Consider the following 23,743-nt stretch of genomic DNA (forward strand, 5'->3'; position numbering starts at 1 on the left):
TTATGGTCCAGCTCTCACTTCCATACATCACTACTGGGAAAACTATAGCTTTAACTATACAGACTTTTGTTGGTAAGGTGATGTCTCTGCTTTTTAAGATGCTGTCTAGGTTTGTCATTGCTTTTCTATCAAGAAGCAGGCGTCTTTTAATTTCGTGGCTGCTGTCACCATCTGCAGTGATCATGGAGCCCAGATTACCTCACTTCAACTCAAACAATGCTTCCCAATGGTGGCTGTTCAAATGAGGGAATTTTGAGTAGTGTTTTTATTTGTACTGTAAAACTAAGCCACAGCTCATGTGTACTTCAGGGTAGTTACTGAGTAACACTCATTAATTTCAAAGGAATTTTGAAGACTGCTTGAAGCACATGATGTGCAGATTATAGGCCAGGAAGCAGCTTGGGCTTTCTTCACACAAGTGAACAACATGTGTACCCAAAGGAAGAATAGGCTGTAAAGGTAAAATATGTCCAGTCATATAACAATCTATTATGGTAACTATCCAATTGCTTGTCATGTTAATAAGGGGGTTGCTTTAATTAAGCAATAAGACATGACAGGTGTGAATTACAATCTAATCATTTTTATTCAGGGTATTGTTAGGCAAGAGGCCAAAGGCCAAGTGCCATTCAGTGTGGGTGGCATAAATTATTGCTCGGTAATCTAAATGCAATATTGCAATTATGAAAAATGTTTTTTTAAAAAAATCTTTTTCAAATAAGAATGTAAAGAAATATTTATATAGGTTATATTTTTCACTGAAACTATGTGGTTCATTGTTCACCCATACACCTCTTTGAAGGCCTCTCATTTGTAAAGCCCTTAAAATTCATCTCAGGTCACAAAGAAAGTAACTTGTTTTAAAAACCTGCATTTTAAAAATCTCTCTTTCTAGCAGCATCAAAGGGGATGTCAATGGGGAAAGAACTGAACAGCAGGAAAGAGAATGTTCCTACTGGTTTTATCTGCTACAGAGCCCTGAAGACAGTAAAACTTCAAATGGAGGCAATCATTTTGAAAAAAGTTTTGCGTTGATATAGTTTTGTCTCCTTCTACTCAGATGGGACTGACAACGCCAAAGCAGCTTCTCTCCCCCCCACCCCACCCCCCCTGTCATGTATGGTGCACACCAACCTTTTTTCATTTACGCGCAATCATTTAGGATATCTAGACATTTTACCTTTTTTGTTATGAACTAACCTATTACCACATTTCCTGCTTGGATCCCACTTTGATTTCATTCTTCATCTCAAGGTCACTCTTTGGAGGGTGGGCTGGTATCACCATCTGGCATCTACAATTCTGTGAAGGAGTCTGCTCCTTTGTGGGGTTCTCACTTGTTGACCGATATGCTCTCTTTGACATGCAGAGTGACACCACTTACCACGATATGCTCTCTTTGACATGCAGAGTGACACCACTTACCACACACGCTTCCCTGTCATTCCTAGTTTTAGAGATAACAGTGTCACACTAGGTCCCTCCATTCAAGGTTCCATTATGCCCACTATATTTATGCTCTGCTTTGAAACCAAGCTCTACAGTACCATTACCTTGGCTTGGAAACTTTAAGTGTCAGCATATAAATACCTATACAGTGTCTCCCTCCAGAGGTCTCTGGCATGTGGATTGTACGCTATGGCACTTGGGCTACTTTGAATTGTTATCACATGCCCCTGTACTTTCTTTATTCTACTCTTCCATTTGGGCAAGCAAAAACATTTTCACAATATATCCTAGCATTATATATCCAAAACTGGACCCTCCTCAGCTCCTGTTGGCTTTTCTCCACCAATAAGCCTAAAAGCTGCTCTGCTGCTTTTTTGTTTTATCTCAACAGCTTGGTTTTATTCTGGTTCAAGTGCAGCCTGCTTTTTTTGCACAGGCCTGTCTTGTTGCAAAACATTCCCTAGTACCAGTAAATCCAAATAACTCTTCCTGACACCACTGTCTGATCCATTCATGTCAGGCTGGTTCTGTACAGGCAAAGCTACATTGAACATCCTGGCTTTCAGCCTCTTATTTAGCAACTCAAATATTTCTTCCAGGACAGGACAGGGCATCATAACCACTGACTTACTCATGACCACTTACTCCTCCCCAGCTCTGTCTGTCAGGTTTTCTAGATGTCACATGATATCTGTAGCTTTCATACAAGGCAGGCAAGTCATGATGCAGTCAGCATGCATTTCACAAATTCACCTATCAGTGTGCCTAATGACTGAATTATCTACTACAATAAGCCCTCCACCCCCAAATAACAGCTGCTCATCCCAAAAATAATTGGTTCCTTCTAAAGGATTATTTCCTTCTTCTTCCGTGTGTTACCATCCTTCCCCCAAGACAAACTATAAGAGCAGAGGAGATACCACCTTTGCAGTGGAAATCTGCTACTACATCCCTGAAGGTTCCATCCACCAATCTACCTGCCTCTCTCAGCTTCACCAAGTCAGTTACCTTAGCCTCAAGGAAATAAATTGTGTTCCGTGAAGAGCATACAGCTAGTGTTCAGCAGGCAGGTAGCTGTACATGTGACACTCTGTACAACATACTGGCCATCCTCCACACCCCTGCTGGATTTCTACCTGCATCCCTGTTATTGTTGGTTGTTGATAATTTACTTTGAAGTTTGGGACATGTTAGGTCAGAAGCAAGGAGGGCATAATCTGGCCTGGCCTCTCGCTGCTGCCCAATTTGCCCTGCTACCTAACTCCGTTCTTACCTTGTTGCTTCATTATTGAGGCCAATATTGCTGGGATTCCACTCTTGGTCATAGAGTTTGTATGATGACCAGGAAAACACCCCATTAAATTAAGTTATGGAACACAATGGGTAATAAAGTGTGTGTAGTATATGCTTTCATTCTGAAATAGGAATGCGTTTAAGATTTGATTTGCAGTGACCTATCTTCTCACAAAAGAAGAAAGGAAAGGATTTGGATATGGAATCTAAAAATAGTTACATGTTAATTTAATAACTAGGCAGGTTTTATTCCATCTGCCAAGAAGAATTTGAAAACCATTTCCTGCTGCCACTCACACTATGGAAATGTAAGACTTCTTCAGTGATGAAATCAAAGAGTCAATGATAAAGTCAGATGTTACAATTTATTTCCTAAGATTCATATCAGTTACCTTGTGCGGTGAGTTGTAAGAGGTTATTTAAAACGGTCTATGCAGAAGAATTGGATGTTTGTCTATTTTGCTTTGTTATTAATGCCACACATAGAAGGGAACCAATGATATTTTTCCTGGCTGCATATCAACAACACCACAATTTTGGCAGGCCACCTGAGCTACCTTATACTCCAAACACATAAACTAGGTGTTCTGAATTCATATATTCTTTCCTGTCAGCTTGCTGGGGGTCATACATAGCATTTTCAGAAAATTTCTTTTAATGTATAGCAGGCCATAAATTTCTTATCTTTTTGCCACAATCTTTCCCAATCTTCCATCTGGTTTGAATACCCAAAGTCCTTTGCCCATTTAACCATCACATCTTTAATATCTTCATCCTTTAGTTCCCAATCCAACAATAATCTATAAGTTTTTGATAATTTTTATTTTATTTTATATTAATTTTTCCCCAATGTCAACGTCTCTTTTTCAAACCCAATTTTTCTGTCTAGTTTAAACACATCATTCAGTTGATGATACTGTAGTAGCCAATCCATACACAATGTCTTATCTCTTCAAATTTTTAAAATTTAAGCTGATTATGATCTTCAAACAGGATTTCTTTATAAGCTGCCCAATTTGATTCTATTTCTTTTCTTTATCAAGAAGGCCTGTAGTGGTGACAACCACCAAGGTGTCTTTGGTTCCAGCAAATTTCTATATCTGTCCCATACTGTGTATCAAGATTTCCAAATTATATGATTTAGGAACCCCCTATGTACTTTCACTTTATTGTAACCCAAATACGCGTGCCTTCCTTAATCTGTTATCCCATCCTTCTATAGCCAATATATCCGTATTTTTCAGGGTCATCCATTCTTTTAACCAACACAAACATGATGCCTTGTAATAAAGCTTTAGGTCTGGCAAAGCGAAACCCCCTCTTTCCTTTATATCGGTTAAAAGTTTATATCTAATTTGGGGTTTATTACCTTGCCAGATAAATTTAGATAGCTCCTTCTGCCCATGTTTAAAGCATCCTGTCCCCCCTATAATTGGGATCATTTAAAACAGGAATAACATTTTGGGTAACATGTTCATTTTTATAGTAGAGATTATTCCCCATAATGACAAATTTAATCTGTTCCAAATTTCCATGTCTTTCTTAATTTCTTTCCATATCCTCTCATAATTATCCTTAAATAAATTAGTATTTTTTGCCGTGATCCAAATTCTTGACTGATGTTAAGTCAGTTCCCTGTTTTGGCATTAGCGTAATAAATGCATTTATTGCATATATAATCTTTCCTGTCATAGTGGCATGCTTTTGAATTAAGATTGGCTTCATAACATGATTATCAGGGTTTGAAGGAGAAAAGTGTATTATTTCACTAAGAATCAGCATGAGGCACAACATATAGTTCTTTTTTTTTTTTAACAGTGACTCATCAGAGGGCAAGTCTGATGCCAGCAGCTGCTATCATTCCACCTCCAATAGTGTATAGCAGAGTGTTTTTTAAAAGGGGGCTATGGAGGCATGGGACTTGGAATCCTCTGCATCATTCAACGTTCTGCTGACCTATCCCAGCCAGATTGGAAGATACAGGAATGGACATTTTTTTCCTGTTTTCACCACACCTCTATCATGCTGGTTTAACTGAGGGGCCCAAGAGTTAGGCCCTTTGGGAAATGCATAGATCCAACAAGTCAAAATCCACCAGCACCACACCAAATACCCCATGTTGAGGTTTTTAGCTGGCAGTGGCTAGCAGGAGGACACTGGTAATTTGGGTGGAGCTAGAGCCTCTGCCACAAAGGAGCCACCCTTTGTGCTGATGGATGCTGGTCGAGATGCAATTGAGCACCATCCTGAAATGGTATTGTTAGGATTGTTCTATAAATTACATGCATCTGGCTGTTACTTAAGCTGGGTCTGCATACAACACACTCTCTGAAGGTCAGTGCAAATCCTTTTATGCTTTCAGTCTGCAAGATCTGCATTGTAATGACTATACACAGCCACACAATCCTTGTATCGCCCAAATTGTTTCAGCTTCTTGTAAGTGTTGTTGCAATGTAAGCACACAGGGTGGAATGGCACATTATCATTTTCCCATGCGGTGCAGCTGCTGGGGTTTCAGTCTGAAGCAGAAGACTAGCATGATCATAAAAAGCCATCTTAACTCCTCTCTCTCGCAATATTGTTTCTGCTGGAAATCTAGGGATGCTGAATTAATTTGATCCTTCGGAATTCTGTTATGACTGACTGATCTACACCTCCTGGATTAATGTGCAGATTAGGACTTAGTATCCACTGGCTTTTGCACTTGCTGAATGTTCCCACACTGTTCTCAGCACAAAATGTGCTTGGAAATGTATATTTTGAGTTTAAAATATGAATTTCTACATTGATGTTATATATATTTAAATCAGAGCCATAGCTATATGGGGGGTGCTAGCCAAGTTTTTGCCCTGGGTGAAGCCTCCAGAGGAGAGTCATTGAGGCTCCCAGCCTGTGTGTGTGCCAAGTTGGGTCTTTTACCTAGGAGAAATAAAGCATAATTTTGCCGCTGTTTAAATGCATTTTAAGGTAGAAACAGATTTATGAGTGATCAGATGTAAAGATGATATGAAATAGACTGATTTTTCCGTCCATTAAAAATCCTATCTCTGTTATTACTCTGCTAGGGAAAAGATACAGACATTGCTTTACCAAATGAAAGAAGTGCTTATATGTAAAAGGTAAAGGTAAAGGTACCCCTGCCCGAACGGGCCAGTCTTGACAGACTCTGGGGTTTGTGCGCCCATCTCACATCTATAGGCCGGGGGCCAGCGCTGTCCGGAGACACTTCCGGGTCACGTGGCCAGCGTGACAAAGCTGCATCTGGCGAGCCAGCGCAGCACACGGAACGCCGTTTACCTTCCCGCTGGTAAGCGGTACCTATTTATCTACTTGCACCCGGGGGTGCTTTCGAACTGCTAGGTTGGCAGGCGCTGGGACCGAGCAGCGGGAGCGCACCCCGCCGCGGGGATTCAAACCGCGACCTTTCGATCGGCAAGCCCTAGGCGCTGAGGCTTTTACCCACAGTGCCACCCGCGTCCCATATATGTAGCTTATAAGTAGCTCTGCCCTGAAAAGAGGAAATTTCTCCTTTTATGTATATGGTTGTGCTGCATAGTTAAAGAAATGTGAAGCAGTACTTTTAGGAATTTGTAAGAGTAACACTAAATGGAAAAGGATTTTTAAATCCTAGGCAGTGGAAGGAAGGGGTGAAATCAGACATGCACCTTTAATTCTTTAACTGCTGACTCCAGCCACCCAGCAGTACATTTTATCTACAGTATGAATAAGGATCACATTAGGTAGACATATAATTATTGCTAGAAATTGTCACATGTATGCATGAATGAGAGTACTGGTAATATTCTAGCATCAGCAATTAAAACAACGTAAAAAGCTCAGCACTTGTAGTACATCACCCCCTATTCTCACACTGCCACCTCTGTCACCCAATTCCTGTACCCCTGACTAATTCATGGTGGTCAAATTCTGATCTGAACAAGTGGCACCATCTGTCACAGTTACTATAATTTAGCTATCTAGACAAAAGTCTTTTTAAGTGGTTCATCCCATCGACGGGTAAAAAAGGAACACTCTGTCTTTGTGTTCAGCATGATTGCTGGCTTTTCTAACCTTGCAACCAAAGTGCATTGTAGTAGAAACACTGCTTTGGCACAGTGTCAGAGCTCATACAGCCAACCTGCTTTTGCAGAAACATGACAGCAAAGAAAACCATAGTACAACTTATACATCCCTGCCCTTTCAAGGTTTTGGGTCAAAATTTCATATTTAAATGTAATAGCAATGCATAATCAAATAGTTATTATTCAGACTGCTTTACTTGACAGTCAAACATTGACAGCTGTATGGTCAATCTGCTTTCATCGCTTGGGGACAGTCCACATGGGTAAAAGCCGCTGAGCTGATTGAAGCCACAGAAATAGTGATTATTGCCGTGGTTATAGAGCAGTTAACAACACAGATTGTATGGAGAGCCTCTTGCAACACAATCCTATCAATGAGCGCTTAGAAATAATTCCATTGAGTTGAAGTAAGTGTGTGTAGGTTTGCACACTTAACCATTTAATGTTTGTGGTATCTGCAGGTTGACAATACAGATGGCAACAATCTACATCGTTCTTGGAAGCTACTGGGGATAGAACTAGGAATAAATCCTCAATTCTGTGTGCAGCGTCCTCCTTTTTTCAGCCCCCAGAGCTAATGTTTGGAGTGGGCAGTGAAGAATTCAAAGGATCATTGGTTGACAACTCAGGTTGACATCTGGCCCCTCCTAGAAATGAAGGGCTATAAAGAATATCCAGTTTGGACTGGGACTTTTCCTGAGAAACAATGCTTTTCATGACTGGTTATTTTGGTGTGATTTTTGCCTCTTAACCCTTGACTTGTCTCTCAGCTCTGACTTCCTGGCACAAATTTTAGTTCCCTTCTGGCAATTCAGCTCTGACAATAGTAGACCACTGTAGATGTTAAGTCACTGGTGCCAATCATGTGCCATATGGAAAATATTATTCTTTACATCCATTCTGAAATTTATTCCATTTCAGTTAGCTATGGAATATTTCATATTATTTGATCTTCAGCTTCTTTACTAGTTGCCTAGTTGGTAATGGTGAGTTGGTGAACTGAAATTGAATAGAATAGTGGGGAAACCCTCCAGTATTAGAGTGCTTTCTGCATTGAACATACGTAGGAATCAAACATAAAACTGCTAGATATGTGACATCAGAAGGACAAGTGCAAGAATAAGATTCATATTTTAATAAACCTATTGGTACTTTATTCACTGAACATTTTTATTACATTGATCCTGACCATTCTGATTTTACAAAAGGAAAGTTCATATTGTCAATGCCTTAATGCACTGATGCAGTCATATACACAGAATACATGATCACAGAGAAACCCTACTGTGAATGCATCCTTTGTCAACACTCTTATTTTTTTACACATTGTCATTCATGGTTACATTGAGGACTTTGATGGTCTGAAGTGGCACAAAGACATGTGCCTTTAGATGTTTGTTCTGGCCCCTAGAGCTGTTTTCAGAACAAGAAGGAGAAATTGTAGGGAAAGGCCCCAAGAGCACTAGCAACAGAGTGGTTAGTTTAGCTTTTCGGCGAGTTAAAAAATATAATATTCAGTTATATGAACCAGTGTTCTAGAGGTACATTTAATTTCAATGTCTAGTTCTCTCAAACACATTATTTGTTGTTTTCCAATCAATTGATTTGTTTTCCAATCAATGCAGAACACGTAGGCTTCTTTCCTAGCCATTTCTGGGGATCCAGCCTCTTCTTTCCTTGTAAACAAGTTAATGGAGAGATCATTCTCTCCATTACATGCACAGGGGGGAAGAAGTGGCTGCACCCCAGAAATGAAGACAATCACAGAAATTGTCTAGAGATTTGCTGTACAATGTCTTCAGCATTCCAATGACTTCCAGCTCAGTTTTTAAAATTTGAATTAGGTATCGTTGCAGATCCAGGATTAGTACCTGGGGACTGTTACAGATTGTATGAGACTTAACAAACAAGTAGAATTCAGAAGTGGAACTACTGAGATCAATCATATAGAGGCTGTAGTTATACTGCACTTAAAGATGGCATGTAGTAAGGTTTTAAGTGACAACAAACAGGAACATCCAGGTCATATGAATCCCCTCTCTGACTCCATATTTCTTACCCGTAATCCAAAGGATTTAAATAATTGTTGGCACCTTTGAAAACCAATACTGTGCCATTTGATTTTGAGAAAACATTTGAACATATTGCCTACCAAACAGATTTAGAAATCATTCTTCTTTCCCACATGCCTCTCTAACTGCATTTCTGCACTTTGGTCAGGCTGCCCAGCCTTCATCACAATAACATAGCATTTCTGGTTTGTAAATCAAGGACACTTTGTGGGTTAGAGCTATATGCTGTATCCTTCAAAGTGGCCTAAACAGCCAACAGGAGTAATGGGAATGATTAAACCCTGTCACATGGGGTTAGATCTGGTGCTTTCTTCCCACATGACAGGCTGTGACAGCCAAGCACCATTGGAGCAAAGCAAATGACTGTGGCAGTTTGCTGTGAGCAGAGGTACTGTCAAAACTGTTATTACAAGCAAAATGTTAGATTTATCAAGTAGGGAAGTTTTCAACTACTAGACAATGCAAATTCTATTTATATATACTTCTCCACAAATGGTGACAGGCAATAACTGCAACAGGGTTGTGATATACTGTGGTTGATTTAGTATCCACTGACATGTGCATGCTATGTAGTTAATTTGTGACACGCACACACAACTGTTCTGTGTAGGCATTGTGTTTGCAACATGTTCATTCTTTAGAAGAAAGCTGTCTTAAGCTATTGCCACTCAGTTATAATTCAAGCAAAGCTTATCATTGCTTTGTAATTGGTGTGCCTGCTTGTTATTTGGAACGATTACAGGCAGGTTGTCAGGAAGTAACGATGTCCCTGTCTGAAGCCAAGATTTTGTCATACTGTTACAAGACTGGCACATATTTCAGCTGTATGCATCTAGTCATTGAACAGAGGGCATTAGCGTCACGAGCACTTCAAATGCCTCTTTCTTAATTTAGCAGAAAGGATATTAGAAGGAACTGAAAGTGAAAGCCTGTCTTGGAAAGACGGTGTTTGTAGTTGCCTACCAGTTCAGAGGGCATACAGAACCATGAACATCTCTTCCCACCCCTTTTGACTTATTTTTGATTGATTGCTTCATCTCCCACTGAAGGAATCCAGTCATAAAGTTTCAGCTGACCTGGACTGACTGATTTCTTCACAGTACTTGGGTGTGTTTTTGTGTGTGCTTGGAACCAGGTTGGGTGAAGCAGCAAGGATGGTTCAGTAGATGAGGGAAATAAAAAGAATTCATAGTCTGACTCTCCTGGAAACTTATCTTCTCCACTTATCTCCAACTTTGATATACGAAGAAGAGCCAAGCTCTTTTCAAAAGAAAAAGTGTGTCAGGGGGGAAACATTCTTACCCACTCTGAAACAAAGGGGAATCTTCGCTAATTATTCTCCACCTTTTGGCAAGGGGCAACCGCACTTTCTACCCCCCACAAGATTCAGGGAATTATGGTACATGTAAAAGAATACCTAAATTGTGCACACAATCACTGCTGTTTGGCCATTGCCACTTGTGAAAGCAGCAACAAAAAAGGAAAAAAGGGGGGAGCTGTGCCTCTGCTAGTTCGCTCCACTCCTAAGAAACTGTGGGAGAATTACCTCTTTGCTTGGATATTTATTAGAAAAATTGTGCCCCAAATTTCACCATCCACAAATTGTTTGCAGGGGTATGTTCTCTCACCTAGAAAGTGGGTTAGATGCTAGAGTAAATGGATGAGAGGAACCTGTCTGACTCTACAAGAAATGCCCCATCCTCTCTAAGAGATCCCGTCAGGCTCACCCTGCACTGGGGGAGACCCACAAAACTGTTGCACATCTGCACATCTTGCCTGGGGTAGAACCAGAACTGGCTGAGAACATTTATCCATCTGTGGAGGAGGGGTGCCAACTTGAATAAAATATTGGGGGGGGGGAGGTAAGCTCCGCTCCACATAATCACAAGACGCGGTGCACACACACCATTTGAATGCAATGTTCATCTATTTGGGGGGGGGCCTGGCCCCCTGAAATATTTTATTGGTGGCCCTGAAGGGACCTCAGCTCCTAGGAGTTGGCTCCTGTGCTGTGGAGACACCAGGGCTCATTTCTAGGCGGCAGCTTTCTCTCCCTTCTGTCTTCTCTCTTGGTTGGCTGCTGTTAATGGTGGGATATTTTCTTCTACTCTGGTCTGCATTTATGAATATTATTTTTTCTTTTTATGTTGTTGTAAAACTAAGCAGCGGCCACACACACACACACACCCCACACACACATCTTACAGGGCAACTATAAAACTAAGTACAAAGTGAAATTATGTGCATGCAAGTCACTCGAGAATTAATGTATTCTGGAATTTTTTCTGGGTTTATGTAAAAAATGCACTTCATATTTTAAATGCTATTTGAAGGATAGCTTGCATTTTGAATTACTCATGCATGCAAATATTGTTAAGCTCTGTTAGTGGGTGTATGGATTTAATAGCTAACTCAATAGTGAAATCTGTAGCAGACATCAGTGGACAAACTTTTAAATTCTGTTTACTTTTTAGGGAATGAAGATGTTAAAGTGATGCAGACTGAGCCAATATTGTTCTTTTGCCTTCATTCTTCTCTGTACTTGAGTACATAGGGTAATCTTCACCTAGATGAGCAAATAAAAGTAGAGTTTAGGCCTCATTACCACTGACCCTTGTACTTCGGTATAGGAAATAGGATTGTGCTGGGATTCCAGTTGCATGGAGCTATAGTTGTTTTCCTGCTTGTTTAACATAAAGCCTTCAGTTCTATGAGGCTATTTAACCTAAAGGCGCCTAATTAACACATGTTCATTGAAAGGGTGCCAGCAGTCTGTACAACATTAAAATCTAATTTGTTAATAAAATCTGGGGTGTGGGTGTGGGTGTAGATCAACGACATACTTTCATCACTATTAAATAGTTGGCATTTTTTATATTGCTTTCCACTCGTGAGTCACTGAAACTTATTTTTGGTCTTGTTGCTTGAACTAATATTTTGCTTTTCATGATTTTCATCATAGTGTTGTTTGTCGAAGTATTTGAAAATAAAATAGTCCATTATAAAATGCAGAGAACGGGAACAAATTTTTTTAAAGGTTATAAATTCTAGCAAACTGCCGAGTTACAGAGCATTAGGACATAAATTTATAAGTCTCCTGTAATTACAATTAAATGTTGCTTAATTAGCTGGAAGGGACACGGGTGGCGCTGTGATTTAAACCACTGTGCCACTTGGACTTGCTGATCAGAAGGTCAGCGGTTCAAGGCGTCGCAACGGGGTGAGCTCCCGTTGTTCGGTCCTAGCTCGTGCCAACCTAGCAGTTCAAAAGCACGTAGTGGAAGTAGATAAATAGGTACCGCTCTGGTGGGAAGGTAAATGGCGTTTGTGTGCGCTGCTCTGGCTTTGCCAGAAGCGGCTTAGTCATGCTGGCCACATGACCCGGAAAAACTGTTTGCGGAAGCGGACAAATGCTGGCTCCCTCGGCCTGTAGAGCGAGATGAACGCCGCAACCTCAGAGTTGTTCACGACTGGACTTAACTGTCAGGGGTACCTTTACCTTTAATTAGCTGGAAGGGGCTACTTTAAGATGTAAACTACATTTGTAAACTTACAGGTTGATCAAAATGTGTAATACTGGTTGTTGTGAAATAAGTGGATATTTTTTGGATGTTTCTTTTTATTTTCTCACAACACAAAAGGTATGCACACACCATTCCATTTTGCAGTTATGAATGAAAAGATATTTCAAAGGCAGTAAATTAGGTTGTGCTGTAAGAACCCAAGCATTTTACTTCCTCTCTCACAACTCCCACTGTTTCCCCGATCTATGATCTGCAAGCTGCTATTATTATTTGTGTTCTACAATTACCAGAAATGACACCTCCCTTTCCCCAGCCTCAAGCTACAAGTCTGAAATGAATAAATGCTGCTTATTGTGACAGTCTGTGTTTTGCCTGTGGAAAAATGACAGGCTGCACTACTGACAGCCAGTTGCTGATTTTTTTTGGGGGGGGGTGTTAACGGGGGAAGGTTACTACCGTTTCCTAACCTGGTTATCAAACTATCCAAAACTATAACAAAAGATAGCATGTGTATCATGTTAAATAAGACTCTCCAACATTTATTTCTCTTAAACCAGTAAACTGTGTTAACCCAGTGTACTTTCTTAGATTTATACAGTACAGGCAACGACCACTTTGTGTGTGTTCAAAGTACGTACAACCATGCACACACGCATCCCCATGAACCTGGAAGTGGCAGGGAAAGGGTTCATAATGGAGGCAGGGTGGGATTATATGCACTCTGCTGTTGCACGTGTTGACCCAGAATGCAACCCCCACAAAAATTGGGGGTTGCCTATATTAGCATAAGTTGACACTTGGTACAGTACAAGTATAAGAATAAGTTAGCCAACAACTATCATAACACAACAAGTTATTATATTATCTCTGCACCACTCATTGGGATAATTTATGTCTAAGCACTGCATTCTGAATAAGCATAAACAGGTAGTACTGCTAATGGGAGCAATTAGAACAATTTATGAATTGCGGGATCATTTCCACTAGGCCAGCTTGGGAATGCTTCAGTTGAATCAGTGTGATACAGCATGACTTGGGTACTGAAATTTCTACAAAAATGCTTCAGAGCATTCAAAGGCTTGCAGCTAATTAGGTTTTAAAGAAAATTATGTTTGGGTGATATATTTACAGCACAGTCTTATGCATGTTTACTCGGAACTAGTTTCACTGTGTTCAGTGGTGCTTACTGCTGGGAAAGTTTGTTTAGAATTGCAACCTTATTTATAATTATACCCTGCAGATTAGGCTAGATTGATCAATAAACCACTTATAATTTGTCCATGCCCTCATTTGTAGCTTGCAACATTTTGTAGTTTGGAGACATTCCACTACCGTACTTTCCCCCCTCTTTACCAATTTCCTTCCTGTCAGGGACTGGCTGGACAAAGAGGAGTGGTGGGAGGCACCAGCTGGGGAACCCTTAAGGGAAACCCCGGAGGAGGAAGGCTCAGAGCCAGGGGTTTAGTGGTGGGACACAGAGGAATGGTCAGAAGGAGAAGATTGGTGGGAGGAGGGGTCAGAAGCTGAAGAGGTAACAGAGTTTAGTGAGCAGGAAGAGCCTATGACAGGGAGCAGTTCAGACTCCAAGGCTGAAGCAGAGGTAGGGGCAAGAGACTGCTGAAGAAGTCTGGGAGTCTTCCCCTTCAGCTGCGACAAGCTCCCCTCCTCCCTGGTGTCCGAGAACACACAGAGTAATGAGAAGAGCAGAACAGAGGTCAGAGGTGCGCAGACACAGTTTGAAAGTGTTTGGGAAACATCCTGAAGGGCCTTAAGAGTAGTAGAAGGCAGGGACCTTCAGTCGTGGCAATTCCTCTATAGGGGTTGTTGAGACTACAAGGCTGAGTTGTATTTAGTTTCCTTGAATAAAGAGTTCACTGACATCATAGCTTTGCTTCCTTTCTTGCTGACCTGCATCTGAAGCTGGCCCTGATACTTGCGTCCCCCTTTTATATTCCCCATTTGTTTCATTATTTTGCTTTTAAATTATTTTACACTTTTATCTAATATTTTACAACAGAAACAGAGGCATGAAATTGAAACTAAAAAAGTGCCTCTCCCTCTTTAGCTTCATACCTGTTTGTTTCTGCACTTAATAAAAAGAAAATAATAACTGGTGCTGAATCTTAACGGGCCTATTAAAGGATTGTGAAAAGCAAGCTTTTATATCAGATTTTAGAAATGATCAGAAAACATAAGGCTTCACAGAAAAGAAAGTATTCCTGTCAACCCAACATCAAATCCTTATTCATCAAAGGGTAATTTTGATGACTTTTCTTCCCACTGCCTTTTATAGAAGTCACTTTCATATTAAGCCTTGCTTTTAAGATCCAACACCTTCAGCAGGTGGTCCTTATTCCAGTTTCTGGCCAGTATATTAATAACAGAAATCAATATATGATCTATTATTGTTGTTCTTAGTAGTCACTTTAAAAGAAAAAGTAAACTCAAAGTGACTTTCTTTACAACAATTTTAAATAATCTTAAATAATTACATAAACTAGTACCTTGTCTGAGGAGTTGCACCGGACTATCTATCTTATTTCTTCCTCTGTGGGCCAGGGCAGGGCAACATGGGATTTGTCAGCAGTAAGGAGCCATTCTCTGTCTTCTTCCTTAGAAGTCATATTTGAGGAATTAGCTACTCAGAGAGATTTTACTGTAACAGACCTAGCTAGAATTTTTGAACCTGGATATCTTCTCTGTTTGCAAACGTCTGGAGTATCTGTGTTGTGTTTTTTTTATTAAAAAAGTTGCTTGCAGCTGTATGCTGATTCTTCTTTTTTTAAAATGATTAAACATAATTTTAAAGTCTAGCCCTCATTATTAGCATACTTCCTGTATATTAACGTTGCCACAGTTATTGATGTGTCACAGTTTTAAAAAGTAGTTTACATAGTGGCGATGGATTATCTCTCAAAGCTATCATACAAAGCCAGTTCCAGTTGTGACATTTAATAATGAGGGGTAACACAAACAACTGCTCGAGATCTAATAGCCTATTTACTGTCATTTATGTGTGTGTGCCATGATTGATCAACACTAATAATAGTGTGCCACTGCATATGTAACAGATCACTTGCTGATTTAACAGAGATGTGCTTCTTGTTTGCTAGGAGCTTCTGTCGTCAATAACAAGGTCTCTAGAAAAGCACCAGTGGAGCAGCCTTGATTCCGAAACAGAACTACAAATTAGAGGCAGCAAATTATAGATTCTAGGCATGGCTTTTACACATTATTGCCTCAATAAACTCTGTTGCAAAATTACCCCAATATTTCTTAAAAGCCCAATATTTCTTAAAACCTACATCATGCTTTATATTTAGGCACTTGCCATAGGCTTGAGGTGTTTGGCATTCAATGGGTTATATCCAAAGTTATACGAGGAACGTAAGAAATTACCTTATACTAAGTCTGACACATTGATGCATCTACCTCAGGATTGTCTACTCTGACTGGCAGTTTCTCTGCAGAGTTTTGGCAGGAGTTGTTGGGGTTTTGAACCTGGGATCTTTTACATGTAAAACATGTGTTGAACTACTGACGGCAAGTCCCTCCTCTACATACCAAGCCATTCCTTGGGGAGTTTTCAGGAGACACAGTGAACTACATTGGGGAGGAGTGGGCAGAGTTGCCTCATTGCCCAAATGGACTACTGCTCATTTAATTCTGCATACGGTCCATTATTTTGATTTGATTTATTTGGTTTATTATATTTGTATGCTGCTTTTCATTCAAATGAATCCCAAAGCAGCTTACAAAAATAAATAATAATAACATGACAGAACATAATAGAACACCATAAATGCAGCATGAATCATATAGAACAAATCATTGGTGAAACAATTTTAATAATTTCTACCACAGCACCATAAAGGAAACCAGTATTTGTAACTCCATAGTAGAGATGGATTTTCACTCCTCAGATCACCAATTCAAGACTAGCTTAGGATTTGAAAGCAAGAATGTGTATTGTTTGTGCTCTTAAGTGGTGCAGTACCAGCATGTGAACTGTATTTGTTCTTTCTCAAATGTGAAGAAATCATTCTTTTCAAGAATCAAAGAGAACTCAAGTTTGTTTATATATAAAGGATTAATTCACAAACAGAATTGGAGCTGAGAATTAATTGCCCCATAACTACTGTCATTTTTCTTTCTGAAAATTAATGAAACTGGAGGTTATAGAAAATTATTGATGCTTTGGTGAGGGCTGTGGCCAGGAGTGCATTTTTACTAACTCTGGTTAGTATGCCAAATTGGATTACTGTACTCTGTGTGGGGCTACCCTTGAATAGGGTCCAGAAGCTTCAGTTCGTCCAAAATGCAGCTGCCACAGTTTTTACAGAGACCAGAAGGTTGGAGCATATTACTTCTAAATCCTACCCCAAACGTCCTAGTTACCAATTTGTTTCTGGGCTTACTTCAAGGTGCTGGCGTTGACTTTTAAACCTTCAAATTGCCTGGCACCAGAGTACGGTATATAGTCAAAGATGCCTACTGTTTGGAAGCTTCTGTATTCCCCTACTGTTTGAAATTTGAGAGAGAGAGAGAGAGAGAGAGAGAGAGAGAGAGAGAGACTTTGTCAGTTGTGCTGTCCAGATTATGGAACAGTTTTCCTAGGGCAGTAACACTTAGCCCCCTACACTTAGTCCCCTAATTTAGCCTCTCATGTTTTTGACTATTAACTTACCCCCATTGTATCAACAATGAGGCATTTTTTATTTGGATTTTGGACTTTGAGAAACTCAGCATCTTCGAACCACATCAAAACACAGCAGAAATAGACACTTGTCTGTTTTTCACTAACAACTATCAGGACTAGTGTCTGTGTTTAAAATGGTAACTATAATACTTTGATAAAAGTGATTCTGAAGTGAAGAGTGGTTTCAAGAAAGTGGTTTGGGGACACAGTCTAATAGTTCTGTACAATTTTTAGGATGGATCTTCAGGGGCTTGGTGGCATCATACTCTGTTTACATGTGTATTGTGAAAATCAAGATGCCTCCACATTTTTGTTCATTTTTGTTCATATTGTTAATATTCCTATAGCAAAGCCCAGGGAGACAGGTTGAACCATTGAAGAAATCCTGACATGTACCATCCTTGCCAGTCCTCTTCTGTTTTGAAGTACATATTGCAAGCTTTTTTTCATCACCTGCAGCTTGAGCCTGCAGTAGTACTTACCATATCATCTTTATTCCATCTGTGTCTGTCAATGATACACTAGTCCCCCATGGCTCTTGGCATTCACTCATTCTTGGTGAGGCCTTTAAAGTCTAGCCAATCACAAGCATTGGGAGAAAACCTGATAGAGGATGTGCTGTTTCTTTGACTGCCAAAGAAACAGGTTTTGTTGTAGCAGCCACTTGGGTAATAGATTCAGACCACATGGTGTGCCAAAATATATACTACATAAAAGTGCACTCAACAACTACTCTGTTTACAGATATGACAATGACAGAGGTCAGTCACTAAATAGTCAAGATGACAGAGCTTAGTGCACAAAATGTGTTCGTGTCCTAAGAAGCAGAAAAAAGGCAGAGGTCCAGGACTCCAGCTGTTCTGCACCAGTTCTCACAGATCCTTTGACCCTGTGTGAAGATAAGAATGCTATAGCCTTATTATACCTGAGGAAAGCCCTTGTTTTGTGGCACATAATAATCCTGTTATGCAAAAGGAACTTGCTTAACCAGGCATGTAGCTTAACTCTTCATGCTAGCATGAATATCCTCTTCATGTAATGTAAGTAATGTAAAACACTGCTTTAAATGCTCACTTGACATGAACCTGTCTTGAGAGGGGCCATAAAGGTAAAGGTTTTGTATGTATGTAGATGATTCCAGGTTTAATCCCTGGAATTCTAATTGTAAAGGACTTCAGTACCAGAACTTAGAAAGACCTCTGACAGAGACCTTGTAGAGTGATTGACAGTAAAGGAGTTTTAGAGAAGAAAATCAGTGGACTAAGCCATATATGGCTGTATCATGTGAAGCTCATTACAATTGTTTTAAAATGTTACACGTACTTTTAAAGTCTTCAAACATATAGAAAGAACATGAAGAAAATGGATAACCTAGAAAGATATGAAAGCTATTAAATGGAATACAAGAATAGAGGCTGAAATCTGTAATAGTTGCATGGTTCCATATATTTATTACTGCTTATTCTGATAGGCTCAACATTTTATTGTTGGCATGTCATGAAATGCATAGCAGTTGCACAGGTAATTTCTGCTGAAATATTTTGAAGTGAATAGGATCATAGACCAATTCAGGTCACTATTTTGAGAGGTTTTCTTTCTAAATGTGATACAAAAGCACAACAAAGCATATTTTATATGTAACTGTTGTTAATGCTGTATAGAATTAACCCTTTATAATCAGAAACAAAGTGTGCTCAGGCGTTTGTCTGAACATTTGTGGACGGGGCCATGTGCACAGGAAACCCCAACATTCCAGTACACATTGTCCTGCTGCTCACCTTTGTTGAATTGGAAAAGTCCGTCCTGTGTAACTTGGCTTCTGCTTAGTACATCTTTTTTGCAGTGGCGTAGCGTGGGGGGTGCCAGGGGTGCCGGCCGCACCGGGCGCAACATCTGGGGGGGGCGCGCTCGCTGCCTCCGGAGTCGCCGAAGAGCCTCGGGCGCAGGCTGTAGCGGAGCCGCATGTCTCGCGGAACCGCCGAGCTGTGCGCGCGTCCGGGCTGAAGGCGCCCGGCAGGCAGCGGCTCTCAGCGCTCGCCGCGGAGGACGCACCAGGCAGCCCCTCCTCACAGCCCCGCCTCCGCCGGTGCTGCTGCAGCTGCTGGGCCGTTGCATTTTCCTCGCCTCTCTGCCCCCCTCCTCCTCCGGGCAAGCGGCGTCGTTTGGGCGGCAGCGCCAGCGGCAACTTGCAGATTAGGGGTTAGGGGGGGCGCAAGTTACTTGTCTTGCCCCGGGTTAGGGGGCGCAAATTACTTGCGTTGCCCCGGGTGCTGACAACTCACGCTACGCCGCTGCTTTTTTGGCCTACATAGAGGTTTTTTGAGCCAAGATGCTCAAAATGGCAGGGAATATATATCTCTGGCAATATATATGGAGAAAGGAGGCAGTCAAATGATGAAAGGAAGAAAGGAAGAAAGGAAGAAAGGAAGGTAAAAAGGCAAAATAGTGGGGAGAAACGAAAATGATGAACCTGAAATAGTCAGCCCCATCTTAATAAGTTTATGTCTGCAACCATGATGCCCAGAGACTCGACTTTTAAAAATTAAAAATGGGTTTCAAGGTATCTGCTGAATGTATTGTTTACCAAATGGTAAACCCAAAGCCCCTGTTCCAAGTGTAAATCTGTTCAGTGCCTGTGCCTTGATCATCTTGAGATCAAGATACATATTATTTTATGTACTTGGAACAGGCTTATTGTCAGGGAAAGTATCAAGACAGGATGCCAGCTTGTGGCCCACAAAGCTGAATACAGCCCACCAGCCTTGTACTGTGACCTGCCAAACATTAGACATGCACCTCCTCTGCCACCTCCTTCCAGGCAGGAAACAAAAACAGCGGGCTTGCTGAGCATACAGGAGTCACAGGTAGTACATGCCTGCAGTTTATAGTTGTAAGTCATATCTCTGTTTCTTCCCTCTCGCAGAATGTAGTAAGACTTATGTCCAAGTGCCTGTATATAAGTGATCAACACAGATGTTTGGTTCTGAAAGGATGGGGGGGAAATCAAATGAGGCAACCTGACTTTTCATGAATGGAATTACCTCTTTATTAATATCTTACTAGTAATTCCACTCCAGGTGTGTTTGTAATGATAGATGACTACCATGAAAAGGTGGTCACCATCTTAGAGTAATGAGAAACATATGCAGGAGAGAATGCCAAAAGAAAACACTCTATATATTTTATGTCTTTATTTACATAAATAAGCAGATACAGCAATTAAGGGTATTTTTACTAATGGGAGTCAATAGCAAAGGTCATCTCATCTTAATTAACACAAATAATTGAGTTGAACAGGATCATATTTTTAAATCAGGTACAGGCATAATAAACTTAAAACAATTTGCCCCCCTTTCAGAGGATAAAGAAATGTAATGGTGGAGTACAGTGGATATTAGTATTACCTTTCAGTGGGTGACATCCAGTGTTGCACTTGTGGCATTCTGCTCACATAATAGTAATTTCCTTTCTTCCCCTTCTTCACTAGCTCTCCTGTGCCTCCAAATTGGTTCTGGGAGGTCCTCCAACTATCCAGAGTGGGGGGGGGTTGCAGGAGGAGCTTCAGGGGGAGGCTATCTAATGATCAAGATCTTAAGAAGATGAGTGGCTCCCCAGTATATCAAAGGACCGCCTAATCCCTTGTATTCCTGCCTGCTGATGAAGGTCTTTGAGGAAGCCAGTTAGTGGTCCTCCATATTTTAACCAATTTTTATCTTTCCTGTATTGTATTTCTTATACACTGCTTCAAGACTTTTGCAATTAACTGGTATATGAATTCTTTAAATGAATAAATAAATAAATAAATAAATGAGTGAGTAATGAGAATAATTTATAGTAACACAGGTGGACATACTTTCACCACAATCTAAAAGGCATAGGAGAAAGAAAGCACCTTGGGTAAGGAAATTCAGAATTAGCAAGAGGAATGTAGTATACAGATTAAGTCTATTTTAAAAGTTGACTTTACACATTTATAGGTTTAGATTTAAATGTAACCTCTCTGGACAAAGATCCAGACATCACTTCAGACAGTTCTATCATGAGATCTGCTTAATGTGTAGCAAAGGTCAAGAAAATGCATAATATGTTATGCTGCTTAGGGAATACTATGGAAAATATTATAATATTTTTATATAACTTGATAGCACTCCTCGCCTATACTTTTAAATGTTGGGTTTGGTCACCTTCCATTAAAAAGTACAAAAAGATAAGGTCCACAGGAGGGCATAATCTTGGTATTTTATTATTATTTAAGGCCAAAAAAAGTTAAAGGAAAGATAGTGTAAAAGAAAGTATGGAGAAGACAAGATGGATGTTTGTGTTCTTCAAATGTTGAGAGTTGGTTTTCAGTAGCATGGGGTGCTTCCTCATTTTGTGTAGTAACCATTCTGTGATGAGAGAGCAGGTTTCACATTAGTGTTGGGGGATAGTGATTTTCAATAGTTATTTCAAAATTCCTAGAAATGCACCTGGTTAGATGATTTATCATAGCTTGCCCCTTCTCTTGATGGCTGCAGACCCAGAGTAGATCTCTCTCCTTCAATTATTTATCCCAATATTTTGGTGTACTAAATCTTGAAGTGAAGAGGGTATAGCGGGTGGGGGGGGAAGGGTTGCTAAAGTTTGTTTTATTATGCCCTTGTTTGTTGATTTAATGTTTCTAAATTCTGTATTGTTTGCTAATTGAAGTGATCCCACCCCTTAAATTCTGCGCACGCGCGCACACACACACACACACACACACACACAGAGAGTTTATGTGCCACTCTTCATTTAAAATAAATCTCAAAGTGGATTACAACAAAATCATAAAACAAGAAACAATAAGTAAGCCACCTTCAAGATAACAATAGCAAAATCAGCATGTCTGCAAGGAGGGTCAAACAATTCCTCCACTAATTGACTTGAAAGCCTGGGAGAATAAAAATATTTTTAATAGGCAGCAGAAAAGGCTTGAGCCTTAATCATTGAAGGCATTCCATAATCAGGGTGCCATGACTGAGAATGGCCTCTCATGTGCTGCCATGTAATGTACACTTGGCCAATATGGCTCTTTTAGGTGGTTATCTGCAGCTGATCATAGAGTATGTAAAGTAAAAGCCCTTCAAGTATCTATGTCCTAAGCTGTATAGGGCTTTAGATGTCAACACCGGCATCTTGAAATTGACTCAGTAACTGACTGGCAGCCAGTGCAGCTGCTTCAGATATCTGGTATAATGTGTTCTCACTAGGCTGTTCCAGTCAGAAGCTTGGCAGCCACATGTCCAAATGCAAAAAATTTGGATTGAAATGGTATTGATAGGTTATTGTAATACTTTTACTATTTGGTTGTCTTTTAATATTATTGTATTCATTTTGATATAATATCACTATCAGCTTTGACTCCCTTTAGGAGGGAAAAGTGGAATACAAATAAATAATGAAATGAAAACTGACTCAGGCCAGCTCCGCATAGCTATTTACTGTATTGTAATAGAATATCACTGTACGCTCTAACTGCTGACAGATGAGTAGCCCATAGAATGCAGAATATTAACAAACAGTGTACCATGTCTAAGGGGTATAAAGTTCACAATGGACCTCAGGTACAGGAAGATCAATATCCTGATTCAGTAAGCAAAATATGTGATGCATTTGCAAGGAATCTGAGTAGAAAGATGTTCCAATGAGGAAAAATGCTGGAGTAAGGGGGACAAATCAGGTAGCAGATTGGAGACTCATACTGACTAAGGGCAAAGGCCCAATGCCCAGAGACATCAAAGGAATTGGAAGATGCAGAAAGGAGAATGTGTGCTGAGAAAAATCCACACCTGTTCTAGTATCCTTGGAATGATGTTTGACAACCTGGGATGGGTGAAAATGAAGGCAGCTGTATTTCCCCTGCTAAATCTATGATTGCATGTTTCTAGTAACATACCATATGTCTACTGATATTCTTTACTTACCTGTGAATTACTCAAGGCATTCAAAAATAGTTTTGTAGACCTCAAAATATTGTTCTGTTCCCAAGGCGGTTGGATGTTAGTGGGGGGTTTTAGTCGAGGCAGGGTGGGAAGGAAGGTGGTTGCTTCTGTATATCTTTAATATAGGGCACAAGCCCATTAGTCAGTAATCAGAGGATGAGTGCCATAGCTAGAATTCCTTTGTATTGGGTTATGCAAAAATATAATGTACCCCTTGAGTGGAAACTGTTAGAGATCAGCTATCAAGCACAGTACTCCTTAATTTTGCTAAGAGTGAATGAGTTAGCCTCATATATGCTTTAGTTACCATAATGGGTACATTTGAGCAAAAGACACAAACATTATCAAGTGATTTATTATGATGTAATAGTAGGAGATAAAATATTTATGGTCGGAGATGTAGTTGCAAACATTCTGGGCAATTAAAACTTTCAAAGTTTGAAGGAGACAAGAAGGCACTAGACCCATTTTGCCTCCTACCTTGGTTTTGTCCTTTACACATTTATGTTTTCCTCTTTCATAGAAGCCTGTTCATAGAATTGCAGAGTTGGAAGGGACCACGAGGGCCATCTAGTCCAAGCCCCTGCATTGCAGGAATCTTTCGCCCAGCGTGGGGCTTGAACCCACAAGCCTAAGATTAAGAGTCTCCTCTATTATGGCT

The 23,743-nt window shown here is 40.2% G+C and overlaps 1 protein-coding gene across 2 annotated transcripts in view; it reads left to right on the forward strand.

The window, feature by feature from the left end:
- TENM3 (teneurin transmembrane protein 3) overlaps positions 1-23,743 on the forward strand; it is a 1,324,874-nt gene that overhangs the window by 704,740 nt on the left and 596,391 nt on the right. The window lies entirely within an intron of this gene.

The sequence above is a fragment of the Podarcis vaucheri genome (assembly GCF_965113315.1).
Source record: "Podarcis vaucheri genome assembly, chromosome: 9".
Taxonomy (NCBI): domain Eukaryota; kingdom Metazoa; phylum Chordata; class Lepidosauria; order Squamata; family Lacertidae; genus Podarcis; species Podarcis vaucheri.